The sequence below is a fragment of the Podarcis melisellensis genome, assembly GCF_964234715.1.
Source record: "Podarcis melisellensis genome assembly, chromosome: 3".
NCBI lineage: Eukaryota > Metazoa > Chordata > Lepidosauria > Squamata > Lacertidae > Podarcis > Podarcis melisellensis.
The window spans coordinates 98,461,504-98,487,790 of NC_138530.1; the positions used below are offsets into that span (position 1 = coordinate 98,461,504).

The 26,287-nt window shown below is 41.9% G+C and overlaps 1 long non-coding RNA gene across 1 annotated transcript; it reads right to left on the reverse strand.

The window, feature by feature from the left end:
* Nucleotides 1-1,587: 1,587 nt before the first annotated feature.
* On the reverse strand, nt 1,588-14,726 carry LOC309367373. The gene is made up of 3 exons (XR_014167103.1): nt 14,675-14,726; nt 13,949-14,094; nt 1,588-2,091 (listed from the first exon to the last, which is right to left on the reverse strand). It is a non-coding gene; the product is annotated as an uncharacterized lncRNA (long non-coding RNA).
* Between the last annotated feature and the right edge of the window lie 11,561 nt (nt 14,727-26,287).

Consider the following 26,287-nt stretch of genomic DNA (forward strand, 5'->3'; position numbering starts at 1 on the left):
ATTTCTGGACTAAACGTTTCAGAAGGCAATCCTGCAGATGGATGATGGAAGAATAATTTTTGTCTCCTCGAAAGGCTCATCCTTTGAACCTGAACTCGAGAGAACACTCAGCTGTATATGTGCCTTGGCTGAATTTTCCATTCGTTTTAAGTTTTGATATATTTTGTTCTTCAGAGCATAAATCCATTCCAACACCGAGAAGAATGAGAATGACACCATGTCACATCAAACAAGAGACTGGTCTTCACTTCGATGCACAAATAAAGCTTCTGGATGTGAGGGCTTCTCCATTTGCATCAGCTGATGGGGAATCTAGCCAACACTCCTTTGGAGAGGATATGTCAGTGGGCAACTGGAGCCCACAACCTCAGAGAATAAATATACTGGGACAAATTGTACCCAGCAGTGGATGGAATGGTGTGGCCGTGCTGCACACCTGTCTGCTCTCTGGCTGAATCACTGCAGCACACCAGGACAGAGAGGGAGAGGGACAACAGCAGTGGTGAGGCTGGTGCGGTGCAAACATGCCAGCAGAGCCAATCCAGTGCTCTTGCCAGCGCATTAGAACAGCACCAGCGGTTGGATGGCCATCTGTCATGGATGCTTTAGCTGAGATTCCTTCATTACAGGGGGTTGGACAAAATGACCTTTCAGGTCCCTTCCAAACTCTACAGTTCTACGATTCTATGAATCCCACCCAACCACACTATTCCAATGAGGCTTCCACTTGCTTCTGCTATTGGAAGAATTTCTTCCGTCTGAGCAACAACTGGCTTAAATTCTGTGCCCTCCAGAAAAGCTGCTCTGGGGCACTAAGAGATCCTTCATAACAGTGTGCAAGGTGGCACAGGAACAACAAAAGGAACATGGGGATTGGAGAAACCTTCCTCCATTGAATGCCTCTAATGGTTTGGAGTCCCTTTGGCAAACTGAAGGAGCTCTTCCATTTGCATAATTTGTTTTTTAAAAAATCAATGAAAAGCAATAATGTTTATTCTGTCACATTTATACAAGGTGACTGGCATTTATCAAATAGGGCTGCCTAGAAATGCATGCTTTTGAAGATATACTAAAATGCAATGAAACTGTGGTACATTTAATAGATCTATCCACACATGTTATACCTGAACACAGCAATAGTTCCAGACCTACCCAGATGCTTTCAAAACTGATTTACGGCAGTGGAAAATGTAGCCTAAATTCCACTAATATAGCATTTCATATTAGTGCAAACCATGCGGTTATTACTCTATTATTATGCCATAATGTATATTTTATGGCAAAACCAACAGAAAGGGTTTTGAATATTAATAATTGCATTTTCCCAGGCTGAAAGGCATTTGCGAGGGTGAAACAGGTTTTTTAAAAATAATTTTTTTAATCACATATATTTAAAAAATGACAGACGCAAGGATGCAAATAGTGGCACAGCAATCACTTTCTGTAGCTGATAATAACTCTAGTTGCGCACACAGATACAAGATATTCCACAAGGCAAGAAATGTTTAAGGATACATTCCATTTTAGTGGTCTGTAAATTTTCATAATCTTATATAGATTTCCCCGAACTAAATCACACAGAATTGGACTATCTAGCTCAGAAGGTTCCCAGAGTTCCAGACAGGAAGTTTTCCCCAGCTCTACCTAGAGATTCTAGGGACTGAACCTGAAATCTTTGTGATTTTATTCATTTCTTAACCAGAGACACATTTTGTTCTTGCCACTATAGTGATGTCCCTGCTTTTATATGCCCTGCTCACATTCCTTTTCCCTCTTGAGTTCCTTTCTCTCTATATTCCATAGATACACAATAATGTATCTATCTAAATGATGTTGGACTCCAATTTCCATCATTCCCAACTTGCATGGTCCATTGTCAGGGATGATGGGGCCTAAAGTCCAGAACATCTTGATAGCATCTTGCCAGCTGACTCTTCTGTAATCCACATGGTCCTTTGCCTTCTGCACTTGTCCTTTGTATGGTTCCTCTTGTCTGATTTAACATCATTTCCCGTGAAGAAGAGGGCAACATGAGAAGCTCCAAAACATCTGGAATGAGTAGCTGAATTTCTTGTGCCATTGTTTGACCTGCTAATGACAAATTGAAATATGATAAGGAGTATCTTTAACAAAAAGACATTCCTTAAATGCTCATATTTGGATTGGAACTAATATTAATATTAATGTTTCTGTGAACAATAATAAATCCCTGAAATTTGAAAAGCCCTCTATATTTTCTATGTCAATGAAAGGAAACTGTGACTTTGGTATGTCTTATCTTAGAAAGATCGTCACACTTGCTTGGCAATGGAATGGACTGATCATTTGGAAAGGCGGCAGAGAAATCAATTTTGTGACACCACTGATTTAGCTTATTCAATATATTTCTGTCTATCAAACTAACTCCTTGATCAGTAATCATCTAAATAGTCACGTATGGATGGCGTTAATGCTTTCACCATTGGATTATCAGCTAGACACAAAGAAATGGATTGTGTGTCTGGAATATCCATAGGGATTATTCTACTGTTATTAATTTGACTAGACACTGGATGTCAGTGTTGCTGTTTGCTAAAAGGAATGAAATATAAAAGGCAGCTTAATAGAAGATATCAAACAGAACGAGTCTAAATGGCTTTAACTTCTAACAATATTATTTTATATTTATCATGGATCTTATTGGTCTGAAAATATTGTTTTCTCTCTAGATATTAAGGTCCTGATCAAGTCACACTCTGTATTTAATTTGTTAATTAAATTTGTATACTGCCCTTCATCCGAAGATCTCAGGGATATTACATAATAATTTATTTTTTCCCAAGAGCAGATAGCTTTGTCGATATATTTCTAAATCATTCTGAAACTACAGGCAAATTAATGGTGTCTCAGAGTGTCACCATAAGCAACGGTAAACACATTTATAAAATCTGGTATGAGAGAAGATAGTTTAAGTGAGTTAAACTGAAGTGTTCAGATGTAAACCTTTACAGTACATTCGACTGCAATGAAATCATCTTAAAGCCTGATAGTTTAATTGGATGGAAATGATGGGACACATCTTCTGACCAAAATAATAATAATCAAGCCAGAACTGGTCCAATTAAGGGTTGGTTTTGCAGTTATGGAAACTCAAGAGTAACAGTCTGGATGCTCTGAAGGGATAGACACATTGGTCTGGAAAAAGCACAAGAAAATGGCGCATCATACTTGCCATTTCACTATGCCATTATCATCACACTGTTTTTATACATCATAAATCTGGTCCCGGGACTTCCCATTTTGATGTGATTATGGATTATCAATGTGATGCTTAAAAGGACCTTCAAAGTCAAGCTTTCCTACCAAGCTTTGTCTGTAGCTTTATGTGTGTGCTTGTTTGAAAAAGGAACTAAAGTATAGATTTAGGTGGGTAGCCGTGTTGGTTTGAGGCATTTGAATAAATTAAAAAATTGTCCAGTAGAACCTTAGAGACCAACTAAGTTTGTTCTGGGTATAAGCTTTTGTGTGTCTGAAGAAGTGTGTGTGCACACGAAAGCTTATACCCAGAACAAACTTAGTTGGTCTCTAAGGTGCTACTGGACAATTTTTTAATTTATTTTAACTAAAGTGTAGTATTTAATGATGAATATTCCCTTTTGTAGTGGAAGGCGGCCAGTTGTGGACTGTTTGGCAGCATCCTGCCAAACATTTTATGTAACATTGCAATGATCATTTGCAAGTCTGATGTGCACAACTGCTTGGGGCCTCAAAGCAGGGTGACCATTTGTGTCATGCCAGACTTCCAACCTGATCCTCAAGATGCTAACTTGGAAGTAAGCCCCACTGAATTCAACGGTACTTAATTCCTAATAGGTATGTGCTTAGGATTGCAACCTTTGTCTATTTCCTCCCCACATTTCGCAGGCAACTTAATGATGCAAGTAGGGAAAAGGAACATTGCCATCAGCCGTTACCATGGACTATTAATCATCTTACAGCTGCAGAATCGGAATAATGCAGTGCATAGATTTTGCTACCACATTGTACAGTCATGTTTCTACCAAAGTGTGAGGTGTAAACAATGATTGTGGGTTGTGCGCTATTAAAAGCAATGTACGGTTTTCATCTTACATAGCTATATAGAAAGAAGAGGCAAGACTGACCTGAAAAACAAAAGACTCTGTTCCAATTAACGGAACCAGTCTGTACATAACTAGCCTCCAGACAAGAAACAAACAAACAATCCCCACTGAAGGGGAAGTTTCTTCCAATTAGAAAAACACTTACTCCATTTAATGGATCAAAATCACACATGGGATAGACATCAAAGCCTCCATTTGTTTGTTTTTTTGTACTGGGCCTTGGATCTCTTGCTGTTTCCTTGTTGCTTTTTAAATAAAAAAAAAGGTGCTTTCAGGGCAGCTTTCATAAGCCTGAATTTTCACCTATAACATATAAATTAGCATATCTGAATGCTATGCAAAGTTGTGTCGTGGGCCTATGCCTCAAGTGTTTTAAGGCCCTTGCAGAGCCTTGCCTCCCATGAGCTCAATCCTAGGTCATCTACAGATAGGTAGCCGTGTTGGTCTGCCATAGCTCTCTATATTGGACAAACAGGCCAGACCTTACGCCAAAGAATAAACGGACATAAATCGGACATCAGGAATCACAAGACAGAGAAACCAGTAGGAGAACACTTCAATCTCCCAGGACATTCTATACAAGATCTCAAAGTGGCTGTTTTACTACAAAGGAATTTCAGAAATAGACTGGAAAGAGAAGCTGCTGAATTACAACTTATCACCAAACTTAAAACCATGGAGAAACCTGGTCTGAACAAAGACCTTGGATTCTTATCTCATTATACATGACAAAGCCATTTTTCACCTTTTCACCCCTTGCTTTTTCCTGTAAGACCTATTGCAGTCGTTAAGAGTCGTCAACAGGCTCATCACAGCTATCTGCCAATCACCCATTCCCACCACCCTTCTGAGTAATACCCCTCCCCACCTTCTCACTATATAGAAGGGTCTGGAAACTTCTGTTTCAGTGTATCTGAAGAAGTGTGCATGCACATGAAAGCTCATACCAAGAACTGACTTAGTTGGTCTTTAAGGTGCTACTGGAAGGAATTTTTTTTGTTTTGCCTAGGTCATCTGTAATACATCAGAATTACTATCCTTCCCCCTTCTCTTCAGGTGCCATCCACATTTTGTATTTCATTGTGTCTTGACAGGCTAGCAATCATGCAGGCTCAGTCTTGAGGCTGAAGACAGGTGATCAGGTTTTCAAGAGAGCTGTAGGCAATATGACAGGGACATTGTTGCCCTGGCGTGAACAACTCAGCCCACTGTCACCTCTGCTTATAGGTCTTTGTGGTGCTTCAGATCTTGCAAACCCCGTTTGACAGGCAATATTGGGACAAAGGAGATGGGGAAATAGCACAAGAAATGATGCTTCCTGAAGCAGCAACATCTACTGTCTTAAAAGCTAGAGTGCAGCCACAGAGTAGAAAGTCTGTCAAGCATGGGTGGAAACCCCCAAAGCACCAACATCTAAACTTTTGCATCTACCTAAAGTAAGTTTCTAGGAACAAAACCGCTGCTTTCAGAATGAAAACAGAAGCGGGCTAGAAATGGAATTTGATTCAATGATCACTGATTGTCCATCAAAGTGTCTCTCATACTTTGCTCTGGATCAAGACCTTTAAAAATATATCTTGGATTCAGAGGTCTTGTGAGAAAAACACTCACAAGATGATTCGCAACCTGTGCAGTTCCTTGTACCACTAAAAATCCACTCCAGAGGGTTATGGAACCTTCTGAAAAAGTGTGGGAAGTAGTGCAGGAGACTGAAAGAAAATGAGAAATTAGAGGAGAAGAAGAAGAAGAAGAAGAAGAAGAAGAAGAAGAAGAAGAAGAAGAAGAAGAAGAAGAAGAAGAAGAAGAAGAAACCGCTCCCTCTTCCATAAATGGAAAAGGCTTTGGGGGAAAGGCTGTATCTCATTAGTAGAACACTTTATCTGTATGCGGAAGGTTCCAGGTCTGGGAGAGACCCCTCTCGAAAACCTCAGAAAACCATTGCCTGTTAATGTAGCATTTACATTGTAGTAGACAATACTCAGCTCAATTGATCAATGATCTGACTCAGTATGAAACAGCTTCCTATGTTCCTGTGTTCACTGGCTGCTGGCCCCAAGGGCTAATCTGGATACAAACTGCTGTGCTGCTTCCGTATTTGTCTCAGGAGACTTCAGAATCTGTATTTCACTGATAACGATGTCAAAGACTCCCTTTCCAAACTATAGGTCTGCCCTCAGGTAATGAAACTGTTCAAACTTCATTGCCTCTTTATGATGACATCTAAGTCCTTGCTGGAATAATAGCTGCTTCTGGTCGAAACAAGGGTGTTTATCAAATGGTTGCCTTTTTTGCTTGCATGGAGCTTTGTACATTTAACTGACATATCAATAGGATTGAGGATACTGAGCATCTTTCATACATCAGCTGTCGGTACTTTGTGGGATTGAGTACGGAAAGGCGTTTCTCACTTGCGAGTAATCACTTGGAAATCCAGCATTTCATTTTGTCACAAAATGCATTTACAGTGGAAAAGAATCGGAGCAAAATACTGTGCAAAAGAAACTGATGCTCGATGGTGGCGGTGGCATATTTTATTGGCATGCTTTCAAAATTAGCTTATGATTCAAAGCAATTTATTTATTTATTTATAGATACCCTGCCCATTTGGCTGGGTTTCCCCAGCCACTCTGGACGACTCCCAACATAATATTAAAAACACAATAAAACATTAAACATTAAAAACTTCCCTAAACAGGACTGTTTTCAAATGTCTTCTAAAAGTCAGGTAGTTGTTTATTTCCTTGACATCGGATGGGAGGGCGTTCCACAGGGTGGGCACTGCTACCGAGAAGGCCCTCTGCCTGGTTCCCTGTACCCTCACTTCTTGCAGTGGGCAACCACCAGAAGGCCCTTGGTGCTGGACCTCAGTGTCCAGACTGAACAATGGGGGTGGAGACGCTCCTTCAGGTATATGGGCTGAGGCTGTTTAGGGTTTTAAAGGTCAACATCAACACTTTGAATTGTTCTCAGGAACATACTGGGAGCCAATGTAGGCCTTTCAGGACCAGTGTTATATGGTCTCAGCAGCCACTCTCCCAGTCACCAGTGTAACTGCTGCATTCTGAATTAGTTGTGCTTTTGGGTCAGCTTCAAAGGTAGCCCCACGTAGAGCGCATTGTAGTAGTCCAAGCAGGAGATAACCAGCACATGCACCACTCTGGCGAGACAGTCTGCATACTGAAACTGTATACGTGACAGATTTAACAGTTTCTAACAATGTAAATTAGGGGGGAGACCATGTTGATAATCACCCAGAACCAGGCTCAAGCAAAAGTGGTGTTTTAAAGCCTGGGAAAGGTTCCGAGGAAAGAGAGGTCTGGAGCTCTGCATTTGACTCCTTGGCCTGAGGTTCCCCACCGCTGTAGTAGAGTGAAGAAGTTTATAAGCAAGCAGCTGTTCACCTATAGGCTTCCACATGATGAAACACAGGCAGGATCAGGTATCCTTCTGATCATATGAAATGTACACATTAGTGCCAACAAGGCAACTATATTAATGTCTCTTTTCCCATAAATTACATAGTGTGTCCTTCATGAAAATAATATATCAAGGAGGCTTCTAAGGCTTTGGAATGCCTCTCATTTAAGGCATTTTTAATCTAATTCTTTCTACACCTTGTTCAAGGGTTCCCATCTGAAACTTCAGGCATGATACTTGATTGTCTGATTGGATTATTTTTGCATGACTGCACCATTTTGGTGCAAACTCAGCCCCTGACTCAACAAACAGCAGCTGAGAAGTAAAAGCTTTCAGAACGGTTTGAGACAAAATACAGTTAAATCATCTTTCCTGCCAATGACAATTTGCATCTTCTTCCTATCTCCCTCCCGCCCACTGTGTTTTGCTTTTGTTTTCATACCAGTGTCTTTTTTTCTTTTTGGTACTGTTAAGTTCTTCCACTTAATTCTGCAGCAATTAAGCAACATGTTTCCAGTGTTTGATTGTTTTTTACATAATAGGAACTGTTTCCAGAGGGGTGAAAAAAAGGTCTCCTATCACTGTAATGATGAAAAGAAACCCATGTAGCAATTTACTTAATTGGGAATGAAGTAGTTGGTAATAATTAAAACAAAATTAAATTAAATGTAATCTTTGACCTTGGTGGGGAGTAGAAGACAGTAGAGAGGTGGGAATGCTTGTGCTATTAATATGTTGGTGGAAAAGCCATTGCTTATAAAAATCTAATCTTTTTATAACCATTAAAATTAATGTTTTCAATCCAATATTCTGGGAACCTATTACCACTAAATCTTTACAGAGTAATAAATAGTGAAAAGATGCAATGGAGCCTTTGTCCTTCACAAATAATATTTCAAGATTTGTAGAGAGCATTGTTATAGTCCCTTCATTCTTTTAGAAACCAGTGGCCAGAAAGGAGGAAAACAAATACACCTCCAGAAGTAATTCTAAAAGATTTCGCAATCACCTTCCACATCATGATGAAATGCAAACCATTTTCTTTCAAACACTGTAGGCATTCAGTCTTTTGTCTAGTTTCAATGTTGACAATGTGTTGCCTGTAATTTGCCACAATCACTGATCCCAACTAATGCATACACAGGGACGCGGATGGCACTGTGGTGTAAACCAATGAGCCCTGGGCTTGCTGATCGGAAGGTTGGCAGTTCAAATTGCCGCAACGGGGTGAACTCCTGTTGCTCGGTCCCAGCCCCTGCCAACCTAACAGCTCGAAAGCATGTCAAATTGCAAGTAGATAAATAGGTACCGCCCTGGCAGGAAGGTAAATGGCGTTTCCATGCACTTCTCTGGTTTCACCAGAAGCAGCTTAGTCATGCTGGCCACATGACCCAGAAAAACTGTCTATGGACAAACGTCGGCTCCCTCGGCCAGTAAAGCAAGAGCACCGCAACTCCAGAGTCGTCCGTGATTGGACCTAATGGTCAGGGGTCCTTTACCTTTTAATGCATACACACTGGGACATCCATGCATAGAACAGAGTTTTCCTGGCCATTCTCAGTCCCTCAGTCCTGCATCAAAGCAGCTCTGAGCTTAGAAGATGAAGGCCAAGGAACTTGAGGAGTATGCAGGCCCCCTGAATCCAATGCTGAGGGCCCCATTGAAGCCCTCCATGTTGGTATCTGATGAGGAACTCCTGGAACTCTCAGAGGAGGAGGAGGATTTGAGAGTGGTGCTACCAAAAGCTTTGAGTCCAGGCTGAAGGGTGATGATACAGTATCATCACATGCCCAGAGTCATCGGTCTCCTAAGGCAGTGTTTCCCAACCTTGTGCCTCCAGCTGCTTTTGAACTACAACTCCCATCATCCCTGACTAGCAAGACCAGTGGCAAGGGATGATGGGAATTGTAGTCCAAAAACAGCTGGAGGCACAAGGTTGGGAAACACTGTCCTAAGGAATAAGCCACCCTGGACACCTTCAATGTCAGCATTTGTGGTTAGGGTGCAGTTTAGGAGGCCAGAGTACATAAGTCTTCCCTCTTCAACTTTCTAGTTGCTAGAAACAAGAAGGGGTTCTGGCTTGTTATTCTTGGGTTACTAGCCCCTCATTCCAGCTTCCTTGCTGTGTTGTACCTAGTCTGACCACCTTCCTATGATGACTGTTTGCTGATCTTGATCCTAGATCATGTTTGGATGTGCACTGATTCTTTCTGCTACATCTGCAACCTTGCACTCATTAGCAAACACATTGATGGGGGCTTATATCTTCTGAAACTGGCTGAAAGCCTCACTTAACTACTCGGGTCCTTGGTTGACAACACTGGAATGGGTTCCTTCCAGCCTCAGTTAGCACTTTGATCCAGGGCGATTTGTATATTTCCCTCAGTGAAGTAAGGCTTATTTGCATTAGGCATTTGGTATGACTTACTTCAGCTTGGGTGGACATGGCATAGGGCATCAGCATAGCAAAGGGGACCCCCATAAGGGGTCTATGGAGAAGGATTAGCTATGGCATGCCCCAAGCTCAGTTTGGGGCCTCCATCTTCCTGGAATCTCTCACCCTGGTTGCCTAGCAACACTCTGGATGCTTGGCTTGCACCATGGCAAACTTTAACACTGGGTGACTTCCAATAAGGGGGTGGGGTGGGGCATTTCTCAACCCTGAAAGAGTACCATTTCTTCAGCATGGGCTGAATACAATGATGTATTGATCGTTGCCCTAATAATTATTATTTTTTAAATCTGAGCCCAGGTTTATCACCATTAACTGCCATCTATTATAAGGAAGAGATACAGGGAAGAGGACTATTAAGTACTCATAATATGTGGAAAAACTATGGTTTGCTAGAGCATTGACAGTAAGATGGCTCTTTCAGAATATATAATAAAATCAATGAGGAAATTTTACAAGCATGACCGCAATTTTTTTCCAATATCTACAGTAATGAAATATTGCCCATAGTTTAATTACAAGATATGGCCCTCTTCAAGAAATAACAGAATTTGAATATATAATGCTGGAAGATAAATCACAAGTATTATTATGCAAGTTATGTGAAATGATCAGTAATTTAGAATCAATGAAAAACACTTGTCAATATAAATGGGAAAGAAATGTTGGCCCTGATATATGGAAACTGGCTCTGGTTCAATATTCCTCAGCAAACTATCAGCATTTATTTTAAAGTATGTTTTTATAAACTTAGCATGCAATGGTATTTGACTCCACAATGACTTAATCATGCAAATAGGACAGCAAACAAACAGGTTTGGCATTGCAAAAATAATAATGCTGATATACAGCATACTTTCTGGACATATCCTAAAATAAATACACTTTGGAATAACACAATAAAAGAAATAGACATTACAGGATATATACTCCAAATAGATTCACAGGTGTCAGAGCTGCCCAAGGTCCCAGCTCACAGAGGACCAACGCCAGTTCTTGTGATATACAAAAGTCTTTATTAAGGTTCAGTTTCGATTCCAAAGCCGCGGCGCGCAGCTCTACGTCTCAACCCTAGACCGCTGAAGTCCCGTCTGAATCTCCTCCCCCCTGACACCAGTTTAAGATCCTAGCCCTGCTCCACCTCTTCCGTTGCTCTCTCCTCCTCTGGGTCCTCCTGCCCGCTGTGGCATTCCCCTTTCTGGACTCTTCTGATGCTGAGTCGCCTGACTCCTCCCCCTGCCTCCGGTGGGCTTTAGGACCTGGTTCCCAATCCTCATTCTCTGTTGTCCCGTGCTCCTGTACATTTGAACTTGTCTCTTGCGCCAACCCAGTGACCTTCCTCCTGACCGTTATACTGCTCCTGTCACTGCTTCCCTCTTCCGGGAGGCTCGCTGGAATTGACCTCCCCTCCTTTGCCTGACTCTCCGATGGAGGCGTGGCCAGCCCTGACTCATCTTCTCTCCCTGGCGGGGAATACGCTGGCCCCGCTACCTGGGACTCTTCCCCCCCCCCCACTACGCTCTGGTGGGGAAGCTGGTCCTGATCTCCAACTGCTGCTCTGGGAGTCCCCGCTGGCCCCTTGCTCCTGGAGCGTCCCTCTTGGGGCCCCCCTTGCCCTGGCCATAGGCGCCTCCTTCTGTGAATCTTCCGATTCGCTGGAGAGGCTCATGGAATCTCTCGGGCCACTGTCCTCTTCTCCTACGCTCCCCTCGGATTCTTCCCCTTCGCTCTCCATCTCCTCTCTACCCTGCGCCTCTGCTCCTGAGCCCCTGACAACAGGTTATCTTATTTGGCTATATTACAGAACTCATTTTAATAGATGATAAAGAAATGGTTATCAGTTTATTAATTGTGGCTCATATAACCATTTTTTCATAATTGGAAAATGGACATGATTCCTACAGTGGAAGACTGGATAATTAAAGTGTGGGATATAGTAAACATGATCAAACTGACTAATTTCATCAAGTCAGAGAAGTCAAACACTTTGTAACTGATTTGTGGAGAAATGAAAAAGGTTCATAATGCATTTGTCCATCAAAGTTCAAGAAAATGTAAACCTATAAACTTTATTAAATATATTATTTTTCATCTTTGAATTACTGTATAAAGATCATGGGCAGGTAAGATAATGCTAGGTAGGAATGACAAATATTTATTTATGCTGATATTACATGCTTCATTTCTGCACTTTTTCATGATTATCATTGAACATTTGTGGGAAAATGACAAATTGCCTAACAGATATAGCTGACATTCTTTTCTTCTGTCTATTTAAGAGCTTCAAACAGTCCTGCTCCCATTAAGCTGTGTGTTTTCAGGACCCACCCTATTCTTGTGACTGTAACCTGTTTTAACTGTTTTTAATTCTGAATTTTAAATTGTTGTAACCCACTCTGGGATTTTCTGGTAAGGGGTGGAAATATATAAAAACATCCATGAGGTTTAATATTGGTATAATGGCTAATACACACTTAACAGACATAATGAGAATCCATGGTCTCCAACTACACAAATGAGGCGACTAAACGACTAAACAACAACAAAAGACCCAGGTTTACATGCTCATTTTTTCTACTCTTTCACGTGCCATGGGAGGAGATTCAAAACATACACTTCCAGCTTTAAACTGATCACAGTTCCCCATTCTATGCAAACTCAGGGAACTGTGGTTTGTTTAAACTATGGTTTCAAATTAAGGCAGGATGTGAAACCACAATTTGATCCTGGATTGTTAGAGTTTGGATTTAATATCCCGCTTTATCACTACCCGAAGGAGTCTCAAAGCGGCTAACATTCTCCTTTCCCTTCCAACAAACACTCTGTGAGGTGAGTGGGGCTGAGAGACTTCAGAGAAGTGTGACTAGCCCAAGGTCACCCAGCAGCTGCATGTGGAGGAGTGGAGACGCGAACCTGGTTCACCAGATTACGAGTCTACCGCTCTTAACCACTACACCACACTGGCTCTCTGTCACTAACCATAGTATGCAAGCAGGCCAATGTGGCTATCATGGAGAACTATGGTTCATTTAAAATCAAGAGTGATGGGGAAAGGAGAGGAGGGAAAATGGGAGCACTATGCTAGCCATGGTTTGTTCACATCTAAACCCACAGCAACGGAACCAGGCCTCTGTTTCTCTGTTCCTTTGTGGGTTTGAGAAACCAGGCTACCAAACAGAGGACTTAAATCAGGTGTTGTTCAGCTTCAACTCCATGCTGGCCCTGACTAACGTAATCTAACAAGATCAATTAAACAACAGCCAAGCCAAGTAATTAAATTATAAGTAAATCAAAGAGGTAGTCTGAACTGAAAAATGTTTGTGTGCCCAGAGTGGCGAAGAAAGCTCCCCTCAAAACCAAAATTTATCTCCCCTGTGGATGGTCTGTGAAATTACAAATAGTAAGGAATGGACTTTAACGAAGAATATGTTACCATCGCGTTAAAGCCTAATCTGTATAAAGAGAACATGAAGTGGCAAAAGGTACTTTACTGGACGGTTGACATTGTGGGTGGTAGTGATGATCTGAGAGTGCCTTTATGTTTAAATTCTCAAGGAGAGGGGAGAAAACAAATTCACATAGAAACTAGCATATGTCAAGGATAGCTAGCCTAGAATCATTCCCATTGAGACCTAGTTTTCTATGTTCAGGGAGCTATTTTTAAATAAGAACCCAGGATGGTATGTAATTAAGTGCACAAGGGTTTTGCTGTTAACACCTCCCCCATATCTGCTCCTGAGGGTTGAGGGCAGGGGGAACTCAGAACAGATTTGGTTGGGGGCACTGGGGGGGGAATCCTTGCACTGGCAAAAACACTTTGTTAGATAGAAACCATCCACAGTAATGCCACCAGCTACCTGTCTCCACCTGCAGTATAAAGGGGAGCACTGTCATCACTGCATCTGCTAAGCAGACGTCAGTTACCACAATATAAAGTGATGTTATTCTGACTACTTACCAGCTCTGCCATAGGTTAAAGCAGTTCATCTTATTTTGTGGGTGTTGAATTATATAGCCCTCACAGGCATGTGACCAGGAGCGGTTTCTCTGCTGTGCAAACAGTTCTGCTGCTGTTTATGTACTCACTGTATCTTCCCATTTCAGCTGAAGTTAGGAAATTTATTTGCATATGTTTAGCCAGAGCAGACATTGCTATTCTCCTTCGGCAAACCACTTTTGAGCTTACCTTACAGTGAGCAACTCTTTACACTTTGCTTTTGTCTTTTCGATTCATTTTCAATAAAATATTTTAAATTTTTATGAGATTTCCCCCCACTCATTAACATAACAAGAAAAATGCATAGGGCTATCTAACTTTGACAAGTGCATTTTATCCTAACTGTCGAGACAGAGGATACATGAATGAATGCATAGCTATTGTTGAATAGCCAAAATGATGCTGTTAAAATTCTGCAAGGCCTTGCAGAAAAATAATGGCATTAGCGTGACTCACAAACCTCCCAGCCTTCTGTAGAAGCCATTATAAAATGCAAACAGTTATGAATCTTGCACATCTTGAAATCTTTAACCATCCGTCTGCTGCAGATATACTGCATTATCATTGCTATCACATTCTATAAACTTTCTTTGAAAAGTGATAAAGCTGCTCTGCCTTAAGGCTACTATCATTTAAAAAAACAAATATTGTGTTTTAAAATTTAAGTATATTGAATAATTTACCAACCTTATTTAAAGCTGTGTGCTTCTTCTCTCTGCACCCAGGTCACCAGTTTGAAGTAAGGACTGAATTTTATCCAGTGGATAGGAAGACCCAGATTGCCCCACAGAAAGAGGGAGAGAGGGGAAAGAATGAAGGTGCAAAATGGTGTGGCCGGTAAATGGGCAACAGGTTTATTAACGTGCCCAAATCTGCAATGAGCAATAATTAGCAATGAGCAAAAATTAGCAATAAGCTAACAAACCCTCAGTGCAGACTTCTGAACTTCATGTCAGAATGTGGAGCCCACTAGGTCTCTTCCTCTTGAGGATCCTTCTCATGCAATCTCATGATGTGTCCATGCACAACCCCCTCTGCCCTGCCCATTTCATTTCTCTTCAGGAGACCAGGGGGGAGGGAATCTGGTCACAACATGAGGGGGAGACTTCCTGGCTTCTGCCTCTGCTTGGAGTCCAAACTGTGCTTTGCCGCAGCCTTTTCCTGTCCACTACACCCTGTCACCTCTGACACCTCCTCCCTCAGGTCAGGTCCTCCTCCCTTTCATCATTGCCCCACCACCAATTCCCTGATTCTGAGCCTTCTTCCCCTAGGAGTTCTCTAGAGGGGTTCCCCGGCTGGTGCCTCCCATCGCTCCTCTGTATCCAGATGGTCCATGACAGACTGAGATGAAACAATAGCCTAGGTACAAAAAGAAACGTACAGTGGAACTTCGTTTTTGAGCGTTTCGAAAGCCGAACGATTTGGAACCTGAATGCCAAAAGCCCAGAAGTAATTGCTTCTGTTTTCAAACACACCTCAGAAGTCTAACGTCTTCCTGAGAGCATTGGCTCCCAGTATGTTTCCGAGCACAATTCAAAGTGTTGGTGTTGACTTTAAAACCCTAAACGGCCTCGGTCCTGTATACCTGAACGAGTGTCTCCACCCCATCGTTCAGCCCCGACACAGAGATCCAGCGCCGATGGCCTTCTGGGGGTTCCCTCATTGCGAGAAGTGAGGTTACAGGGAACCAGACAGAGGGCCTTCTTGGTAGTGGCGCCTGCCCTGTGGAACACCCTCCCATAAGATGTCAAGGAAATAAACAGCTATCTTATCTTTAAAAAACATCTGAAGGGAGCTCTCTTTAGGGAATTTTTTAACATTTAATGCTGCGTTGTTTTTAACACTCTATTGGGAGCTGCCCAGAGTAGCTGGGGAAACTCAGCCAGATGGGCGGGGTATAAATAATAAATTATTATTATTATTATTATTATTATTATTATTATTATTATTATTATTATTATTATTACTACTACTGCCTCTGCTGTGTGTTTTTCAATTTTTTTCCATTGATTTTGCCAACTACCCTTTGTGCCTCGGTTGTCAAGTGTTTTGGAAGTCAAACGGTCTTCCGGAATGAATTATATTCCACAACCGAGGTTCCACTGTATACTCCTCACTCCGTGGCTGTAACATCAAGTGATGGCTTGAATGTGTGAAGTAGTCATCACCAGTCAGCTACCACAGACAAAGCTTTCATTACATCTCACGTCAGATGCAGTAGTTTTCAGTGGAAGAAGCATGAACCCTTTGGGTCCATATCATGAAATGACTACTGGAGCATATAACAAAATGTTGCTGTGTCTTCACTTCCTTGCAGGAGTGTTCCCATCTAAGTTTCCTGCCAGCCAGTCCACTCCCAAACATCAGTTTTATACCCCACCCCCTCCTCAGCTGGAACTCAATATTCTATGGCTATTACATTCAGTCCTAGTTGGGCTGATTTCTCTCTCTCTCTCTCTCTCTCTCTCTCTCTCTCTCTCTCTCTCTCTGTGTGTGTGTGTGTGTGTGTGTCTGTGTGTGTGTGTGTGTGTGTGTTTTAAATACTTTGTACTTTTCAAATTTTGGGAGTTTCCCTAATCATGGAAGAGCCTCCCTCTTATTTCTCAAAGGGCTTCAGTCTGGCTTAAATCCTGTCAGCCCCCACCACCCATGTTTGATATTAGCGGGAGTTGCGAACCATCAAGTGATCTCATTGAAAGATGAACACACAAAGCTTGAATTTTCTCTCACATGCCTCTGAGCACAAATATTGACTGTACTCAGGGACACTAAGTCCTTCAGGATATTGCTTATTCCACCCCAAACACAACTTTGGAATAAATGACATGATTTATAAAACAAGGCAGAGCCATTTGTGTTCAAATACCTTGACCTTCTCCCTCAATCGTGCATTTCACCAACTAATTCCCGAGTCAAGTCTGTATCATCTGATTTGCTCAAGCATGTATTTCTGAAAGACAACTGTCCAGGTTTCAAAGCCTCCAAAGAATAAAGGGATGTGCTGTATTGCTTACTGCAATGTCCCAAATTATTAGTTTTCAGGTTCCAAAGGTAAGTTTGTATGGGTTGGAGGAAGATGCCTGACCAACAGGGAGAATGATCTGAATAAAGGCCCTTTGCCTAATCGCAGAAGTATGGGGAAAATATATTTTAAGAGGTATTAATTTAAAGATAAAAGCCTTGTGCTTTGTGCACCGTGAATGAAGAGGCTGTTTGAGTGATATGTGTCATATCTCATATTCCCAAATTAAGAACATAAGAATAGCTAACTTGAGCCACCCAATGGCCCATCTAGTCCAGCATTCTGTTCTCACAATGGCCAAACAGATGCCTTTGGGAAACCCTCTCCCCCTCCATGAATTTGTCATTGGATTATGCTGTTAATTAATATAATAATAATAATAATAATAATAATAATAATAATAATAATAATAATTTATTTATTTATATCCCACCCTCCCCAGCCGAAGCTGGTCTCAGAGCGGCTAACAACATTAAAAGTAACACAGCATTCTAAAATCAATTCATTTTAAAATCAATTCAAAATCAAATTAATGGCAACCATTGGGCTAGAGTTCTGTGAGGATTAAGATCATTAAGATCATGAGATAGATCACAGATCCTCTAACTCTGTGGGTTTGGTTTTTCCAGAAAGTTAAATGCATATCCTCCCCCCTCCCTTTTCTTTTCTGAGAAACAAAGTGGAGAAATGCACAGAGTTCAAGAGAGGGAGTGTAGAGAAGATGTAAAAGAAAATGAATATTTAGTTTTGACAGAATGGTCTATCTTTTAATCTACCTGTTGGGGGTTTCTTTAGGCCACGCCAGTCACAGTGATTTGGGGGAGGGATGCTGAACAATGTACTGCTTATTATACTAGACTTAAGTTGTAGCTGGGTGGATTCAAGAATTTTATGTGCTATTCTGCTTTTGTTTAAAATAGACAATAAAGTTCTTGTCTAGCCGCTTGATGAGTGTGTGCTCCCCGCCTCCCATTGAACAGCTTTTATGTGGTTTGCTGACGGATTGCCTGCTGGAGAAACAAACTATTCAGAAACGGCAGTGGGAAACTATCTTTCTCCTTCTACAAACAGCCAAACAGAAATAATATACAGAAGAAACTCCTGAGCTGGCGGGCATCATTGCAGGGAAGAGAGACATCTATATCGTCATGCTTCTTATCTACTTGTCTCTCCCAAAATGAAGAGTTTGACGCAAATAAATAGGATTTGACGTTGCGGGAGAGGGGGACCTGCTTCAGTCTGAGGGGCACATTGGCTTGTGAGGAACCTTCCAGGAACAACGTGCCTGTGGTGGCTTGGGGCAGAGACAAAGGTGGTTGGAGCAAGATCAGAGGTGTATGTATGGACACACCTCTCCAGGCAAACAAGTCAAGGGGTGTGTGCTCTGGAGAGAGGCAGTGTCTTAGGAGAGTATTATGGTCAAGAAGGCTGCATTTCAGGGCTAGGGCTGAGGTCAATCCTAGTATAATATACTAGGTGTGATGGGAAGGTTCAGTGAATGGTCTCAGAAATTGGAAAGCGAGAAATATCTGAACATACAATCACCATCGGAGTGTAGGAGTGGTTTAAGTGTTTTTGTGAAGGGTGGCAAACCATCGAAGATGACCCTCAGTCTGGCAGACTATCGATGAGAATGGTGGCAAATGTCATCAGAATTTGTGAGCTATTGATGGGATCGGCGTTTGTCCATCCAAATGATGGCGGAAGAATGGCATATTCCATGTGAAACCATTACTAAGGTTACTGAGTTGTCCCACCCTCCACATTCTCCCGATCTGGCCACTTTCTTTCTTTTTCCAAAACTGAAATTTGCACTGAAAGGGCACAGGTTTTCCAACATTTTACACGTCCAAGCTGCTGTGATGAGGGACTTGAAAGCAGTACAAAAAGAGGACTTCTCCAGAAGTTTCCAACATTTCTACAAACGTTGTCAACCGTGCATTGTATCAAAGGGGACCTACTTTGAAGTCCTGTAAGGTATGTATGTTCAAATATTTCTCGCTGTCCGATTTCTGTGACCATTCGCCTTACTTTCCGGTCACACCTTGTATAATGTACTATTCTTTCCCTTTTTGAGATCAAAGAAAGGGCCAAGAAGCCATCAGACAAAATGGGGCAGAGGGAGTTTTGGGACTGTGGAAAGGATATCCTCTTACAAATGTCTCTCCTCTCTTTCTCTCTCCTCTCCCAAATTTGCTTTTGATATTTCATTTGGAGTATTTTCTTAATTCATTGCGTGAACAGGACCTCGGAGATGAACAGAGCATAATTAACCACCCGGGCTAAAGGGGAATGCAATGGCAGCAAAGAGACTGAATAATGTTGAGGAAAGCAGTTCAGAATATGTTTACTGTCCCATTTGTTCCAGGGACTTTGGCGTTTTGTGCGTGTGCGTTCTTTCCACTACATCTGAGTAAGCAAAACACTGCACCAAATTGCTTGTCTCTGTGGTGATGGCACTGTTAAACGTTCTCCCTACACACTCAGTGGACAGAACATACTCATTTAGAACACAATGCAGAAAACTTACAAAGTCAGGAAGCTCCGCAAAGTTAATGAGAAAAGGCAACTTCTGAGAATTGCATCTGAGTATTCTGCATTTGCAAAATCTAATGATATTGGGCAGTTGGGTACTGTTTGTTACTAAGATCATTTCCATTACAATGCAGCAACAGTGTGTACATATTCGAAAAGCCATTTATGCAATACCATGGGAGGGGGGGGCACTCTATTTGTTACTGTGATTGCTTCCATCACTGTTTCCAGCCAAATCCGTTGGGAACTGTATAATAATCCCCTACATGTGTGAATAACTGCAATGTTGTGTCTGAACAATTCCTTCTCCATGAACTACTTCACTAGCATGGACTATAGAAGCACTGTCAGAAAGCTGGGAAGGTAATAGACTGTATTTGGGGACCATGAGGATATCAGAATTGCCACATTCCTCTAGGGACAGCAGTAAGAAATAGCTTTCCTCCATGCAGTGTTAAGGACCCTTGTGGCATTGGCAGCCAAGAAAAAAGGCTATCCATCTGCCCTCTCCTGCAAAACATTTGAACATTCAAAGCTCAAAATGGCAAATTTGTCCATGCAGCAGATATTTTAAATCAACACCTTCAGTGAGAAATTATTGATAATGGTATTATAATAACCATATGTGGAGATAGCTGTAACCATACTTCATATCCATTTACGGTATTCCCTCTGACATTGTGGAAAGGAGAAGAACCTCATTGTTCCTCTTTGATTGGATATAACTGAGCTGGTGTTTCTGTGCATTCCTGAAAAGTTGCCAATCAAAATGCTGTTATGTGAACAGTAAACTCAGTGTTCTGAGTAGCCTGTTATTCTAAGAAATGTCACCCAAATGTTTTTGGACATTTTATTGCTCACATGTTTTCCTTCTCTTCTTGATATAGAACTTATGTATCTCTGGATGGCACTTATGCCATGCTTATGGCACCCTTTGGGAGATTAAGGTGCTACTTTTTGATGGCAAAAACATCCGGAATATGGAAACCGCTTTGGATAAGACACTCAAAAGCCCATATTCTCTCTCTAGCTCTCCATTCCATCAGAATCAGGAGAGGCTGTGAAAGAATTGGACAGAGGTCTGGAAGTTTGTGATGGACTAGATGGGAACCAAAACAATGAGAAGAACTCGGGTTAAGCATCTTAGTGCAAAATTCTCATAGCTAATACATTTTGTATGCAATTTTGCTCCAAATATACATTTTTGCAAAGCAAACATTTTCACTAATATGTGCATTTTCCCCCTCCCCCTCCCCCCAGTATTTGTTGTTTGGTTGGAGTACTTCATTGCTGAATTTGGAAGAAGTGTGAATTTTGAAGGTTAGCTGTTTTTATTTGCATATTGTTTTGAGAAGTGCAAATTAGGTGAATTAGGTTGTTCCTTGTCAAAATGAAAACAAAATAAATCTTGTCCACCATTCTTTTAAAAATGGTAGACACTGAAATGAAATGACAGAGGTGGCATCATGTTTTGGGAGCCAATTCCAGGTATATCTCCATTCCATCAGAATCAGGAGAGGCTGTGAAAGAATTGGACAGAGGTCTGGAAGTTGTGATGGACTAGATGGGAACCAAAACAATGAGAAGTGCTGTGGGGAGGTGGTTCTCATGTGTGGCCATGAGATGCATGATCTGTACTGGCTGGGGTTGCCCTCCCTCTAAATGGAAAGGTTTGCAATCTAGGAGTACTCTTGAATTCAAACCTACCACCAGATTCTCAAGTTGCTTTTGTGGCTAAGGAGTGCTTATGACCAGCTTAGGCTGATTCACTAGATACCGCCATTCCCCAGTTGTCCATGCTCTGGTACCCTCCTGTCTGCACTACTGTAATGCACTGTATGTGGGGCTGCCCTTGATGACTGCAGCTAGTGCAGAATGCTAGGCTGGTAAGTAGGGCAGCCCAACAGGACCATATATCACCAATCCTGAAAGCACTGGGCCCGATTCAAGGTGTTAGTGATAGCATATCCTGAAACTACTGGGCCCAATTCAAGGTGTTAGTGATAGCATATGGTTTGAGACCCTAAATGGTTTGAGATCCAAGTACCTAATTAAAGAGCACGTTTCCCAATATCAGCCATCTCTGACCCTATCATCAGCAGGTGATGCCTTGGAGGTGCTGCCCCAGATTGGTTTTGGCCCATGGCAGCCTTTTCAGTGGCAGTTCCCTATTTGTGAGGTGATGAGGTGCACCTGTCTCCCTCATTATTGACTTCCATGAGGAATCTAAAAACATTCCTGTTCACCCAATCATTTGATGGCTGTTTGAGATAATGTTTTCAACTGATATACAGTGGTACCTCGGGGTTAAGTACTTAATTCGTTCCAGAGGTCCGTTCTTAACCTGAAACTGTACTTAACCTGAAGCACCACTTTAGCTAATGGAGCCTCCTGTTGCTGCTGTGCCTTCGGAGCACGTTTTCTGTTCTCATCCTGAAGCAAAGTTCTTAACCTGAGGTACTATTTCTGGGTTAGCAGAGTCTGTAACCTGAAGCGTATGTAACCTGCAGCATATGTAACCCTGTACAGTGGTACCTTGGTTTTCAAATGTAATCCGTTCCGGAAGATCGTTCGAGTTCCGAAACGTTTGAAAACTGAAAACTCAGTATGGAAGCCTCAAAACGGAAATCTCAGTACGGAAAACACAATATGGAAGCCACGTTTCCTGTTTGACTTATGAGGCAAGTTCGAAAACTGAAGTGTTTACGGCATTCGAAAATCGAAACGTTTGTCAACGGAGACATTCGGAAACCGAGGTACCACTATACATACATATATATATATATATATATATATATATATATATGTTGTAAGCATTGCACACAAACCTAACAATAATATTTCATTATATATATAAAACAAAATATTATTGTTAGGTGTGTGCCCCTGGGTTCCTTTGGGAGGGATAGATAGATGACGATGAGAATGATTTTGAAAGTATGGCTGCCTCGTGGACCACAATCTTCAGTGCTCAGTTCCGATTTCCCTTAATGCCTTGGGACGCAGGAGCGCAGAGACAGGCACTGAAACAAGTGGGATGGGTGGGTGTGCACTTGCATGCACACGCCACAAATAACCCAGAAAGAATGTATGTTGTCCTGGGGCATATCCCGTTATTTCCTTCCACTGCTTTCAATGTAGTATCCCTGTCAGCCCTGAGTGAAATATATCTGTTCTGAAGTCAGTGGCTGTAAAGATGCTTACAATTATACTGCAGCTGAAGTCTGGCTAGGTAGGGAAATGGCACCTTCTCCCTCCCCCCCAAAAAACCCAAATGAAAATAAAGGACTCCCCAATGCCAGCCTTGAATTCCTATGATACCTGCTGAGGTGTCTGTGGCTGCCTAAAAGTTCCTGACATGAATTACCACGGCTGACACCAGTGGAATGCCAACAGCGCTCTGTTTCCTGTAGGTTTGTGCTTCCCCCATATGCAGCTTTCCCCATCAATAAATAAGACAGCAACTGACATTCCCTACATCGCCACAGTAGTTCTTCACATTTATGAAGTCTTCATTTCACCCCAGCATAATAAGCTTCCTGAATACATATCCATGATAGAGATACCTTAACAACCTTGTCATTTCAATTTTTCACACATTTCCTTTGTGTGTGTCCTCTATCTCAGCGAAGTTTCAACTCATTAGGCAACTGCCATAAGCTATTAGTCTGTAACATTGTTCAATATATATATGTATTCATCACAAAAAAGGAGTGGGGGGGGAGAGAGCTTTCAATCACTTCTTTTGGCATTACACACCATTAACAAAAAAATGCAGTGAAAATGCAACTCTCGTCCTTCGCTAAAGGAGTCCTTTTAAGAACCACAGTCATATCACCCGTTGCCATGAAAAGCACTGTGCCCATTTCCTCCCTTCCAAACAGATTAGGGGGGAGGGGGGATGAAAGGGAGAGTCAGCATTAAAAATGTAAGATCTTATTTATTTGCATAACATAGCCACTAAGAATGTATGCACCAACTTTTAGTACAGTTGTTGCTCCTAAGACTAAAAAGATAAACATGGATTTCTCTGAGTCTGTTGGAAAGCTGTCTGTGGACAAATGCCGGCTCCCTCGGCCTGAAGCGAAGTGAGCGCCGTACCCCATAGTCACCTTTGACGGGTCTTAACCATCCACGAGTCCTTTACCTTTACCTTTTTTTTTTTGTACCACACTAAGCTGTCTGGACCCTCTTTCTGCTTGCTATGAAAGTACTTTCTCCTCCTGGGTTACTTGAGAGGACCAGTTCTCTGTGATTCCTATGAGCTTGGGAACAGTTGCCTCACAAATCCCAAAATGTAGGTCCAGTGCTGTTCCCTAATACCATTGTGGGGATGGGCAAATAACAAAAAATTCTGTTTCTTTCTGTTTCTTATTTTTTCAATATTAAATTCAGTCCTCCACATTTCTGCAGCATGAAAATTTGTCAGCATCTTAGTGCAAAATTCTCATAGCTAATACATTTTGTATGCAATTTTGCTCCAAATATACATTTTTGCAAAGCAAACATTTTCACTAATATGTGCATTTCCCCCCTCCCCCTCCCCCTCCCACCAGTATTTGTTGTTTGTTTGGAGCACTTCATTGCTGAATTTGGAAGAAGTGTGAATTTTGAAGGTTAGCTGTTTTTATTTGCATATTGTTTTGAGAAGTGCAAATTAGTTGAGTCAGGTTGTTCCTTGTCAAAATGAAAACAAAATAAATCTTGTCCACCATTCTTTTAAAAATGGTAGACACTGAAATGAAATGACAGAGGTGGCATCATGTTTTGGGAGCCAATTCCAGGTATACAAAGCTGCAAATATCCTTGTGTGTGAAGACCCCTAAACCCCTCCAAAATAAATCACACAGGACACAGAATATTTGTTTAAGATTTTTGGCATTAATTTGGCCACAACTTTATTGATTACAGCATGTGAGTGGTTGCTTAGGCATTGGTTTGGACTACCTGAACCTGCACCAGCAAGAACAGGACTGACAACTGGAACCTCCAGAGGTCCGTAAGGGAAAACATACTGGGGGAACACAGAGGCAGATTTCTGCCTCTTAGTTTGCCCCAGATGCTCCCAGGAACTCTGGCATGGCCATACCCCTGAGAGGGGATTGGACAGAGCAAATTGAGCCCCTGGATTCCTTTAACGGAATTCCCTAGCAGTAGCAACAAAAATGAGGGGCAGGCACAGCCAATCCATAATCCCCTCCACCAAAGAATGAACCAATGCCTAACCGCCAACCTTACAAAGTTGTAACAATTTGCTACACGGTAGGCAAAAACCAATAAAGAAGGACCATAAAGAAGGCTGATCGCCGAAGAATTGATGCTTTTGAATTATGGTGCTGGAGGAAACTCTTGAGAGTCCCATGGACTGCAAGAAGATCAAACCTATCCATTCTGAAGGAAATCAGCCCTGAGTGCTCACTGGAAGGACAGATCCTGAAGCTGAGGCTCCAATACTTTGGGCACCTCATGAGAACAGAAGACTCCCTGAAAAAAACCCTGATGTTAGGAAAGATGGAGGGCACAAGGAGAAGGGGACGACAGAGGACGAGATGGTTGGATAGTGTTCTCGAAGCTACCAGCATGAGTTTGACCAAACTGCGGGAGGCAGTGGAAGACAGGAGTGCCCGGCGTGCTCTGGTCCATGGGGTCATGAAGAGTCAGACATGACTAAACGACTAAACAACAACAGGCAAAAACCAAATGGCACCAGCCAATCAGCCAAGTGGCAAAATTCCTACCGGGCCCCTGCTCCAAAAACAGACAACCCCTACACAGGCATAGCAAGGTCAAAAACACAACCTTAAATTATAGGGAGGGAGATCTGGTGCACGATGCAAAAGAGAAAGTGCTTCACCTCGTGCAGCCCCTTAAATAGCCCCTTAGTTGCCAATCAAACCCCAACCGACAGGAAATTTTCCCCAGCAACAAAGGGGCAACCAATCAGGTGCGGAGGTCATCCAAATGGGCCCGCCCCAGCAACAAGAAGGCAGTTTGGTGATCTCACTGCAACACGCGGCTCTCCATGATTTGGAGGACACAATTTAGCGCGGAAGTGCCAGAGTTTGTTAACAGTGTTTGGGGTGGGCCCCCATCCTTTTAAGACTCCAGTTCAGAGGGAACTAGCTGGACATCCCAGCAGCTGATAACTTTAAGGTAATTTAAAAGCATACATAGGTATTTTACATCACATTATGTGAATTGCTTAGAGTGTTGTTGTTTTATTAAACAGCATATAAATAAATAAACAAAAATGCATTATATGAAGGAAAATTGTTCTGCAAAAATGTGTGTATTGTCAAAATTGCATACAAAAATGTGTATATTAGGAGAAATTGCACTAAAACCATGAATTTTCATGAGGACTTTTTTTTTAAAAAAAAGTCACAGGCTAATGTGGGAATGTTGAGAATTGAACCTACGAATGGAAAATTTTGAAACTGAAATTAACAGATTCACCCATTCCTATTCGTAATAATTGTTTCCTGAGATGCGGGAGGTTAGAATACCTATCCATTGCAACTCCCTTCCAAGTTTGTGATTCTGTGCAAATGTAATTCAGTAACCACATCTGTTAAATGGATTTTTAAGACACATGCACACACTGTAGGTCTTATATGATGCCAACCTGCAAGAGATTTAAGAGCCATTCCCCAAAGACTAGGGCAGAGAGTTAAATTCTCTATGCTGTTTCAAGTGTATGTACCTCTGCTCAGAACACTTCCCACTTAGAAGGAGTGTAAATA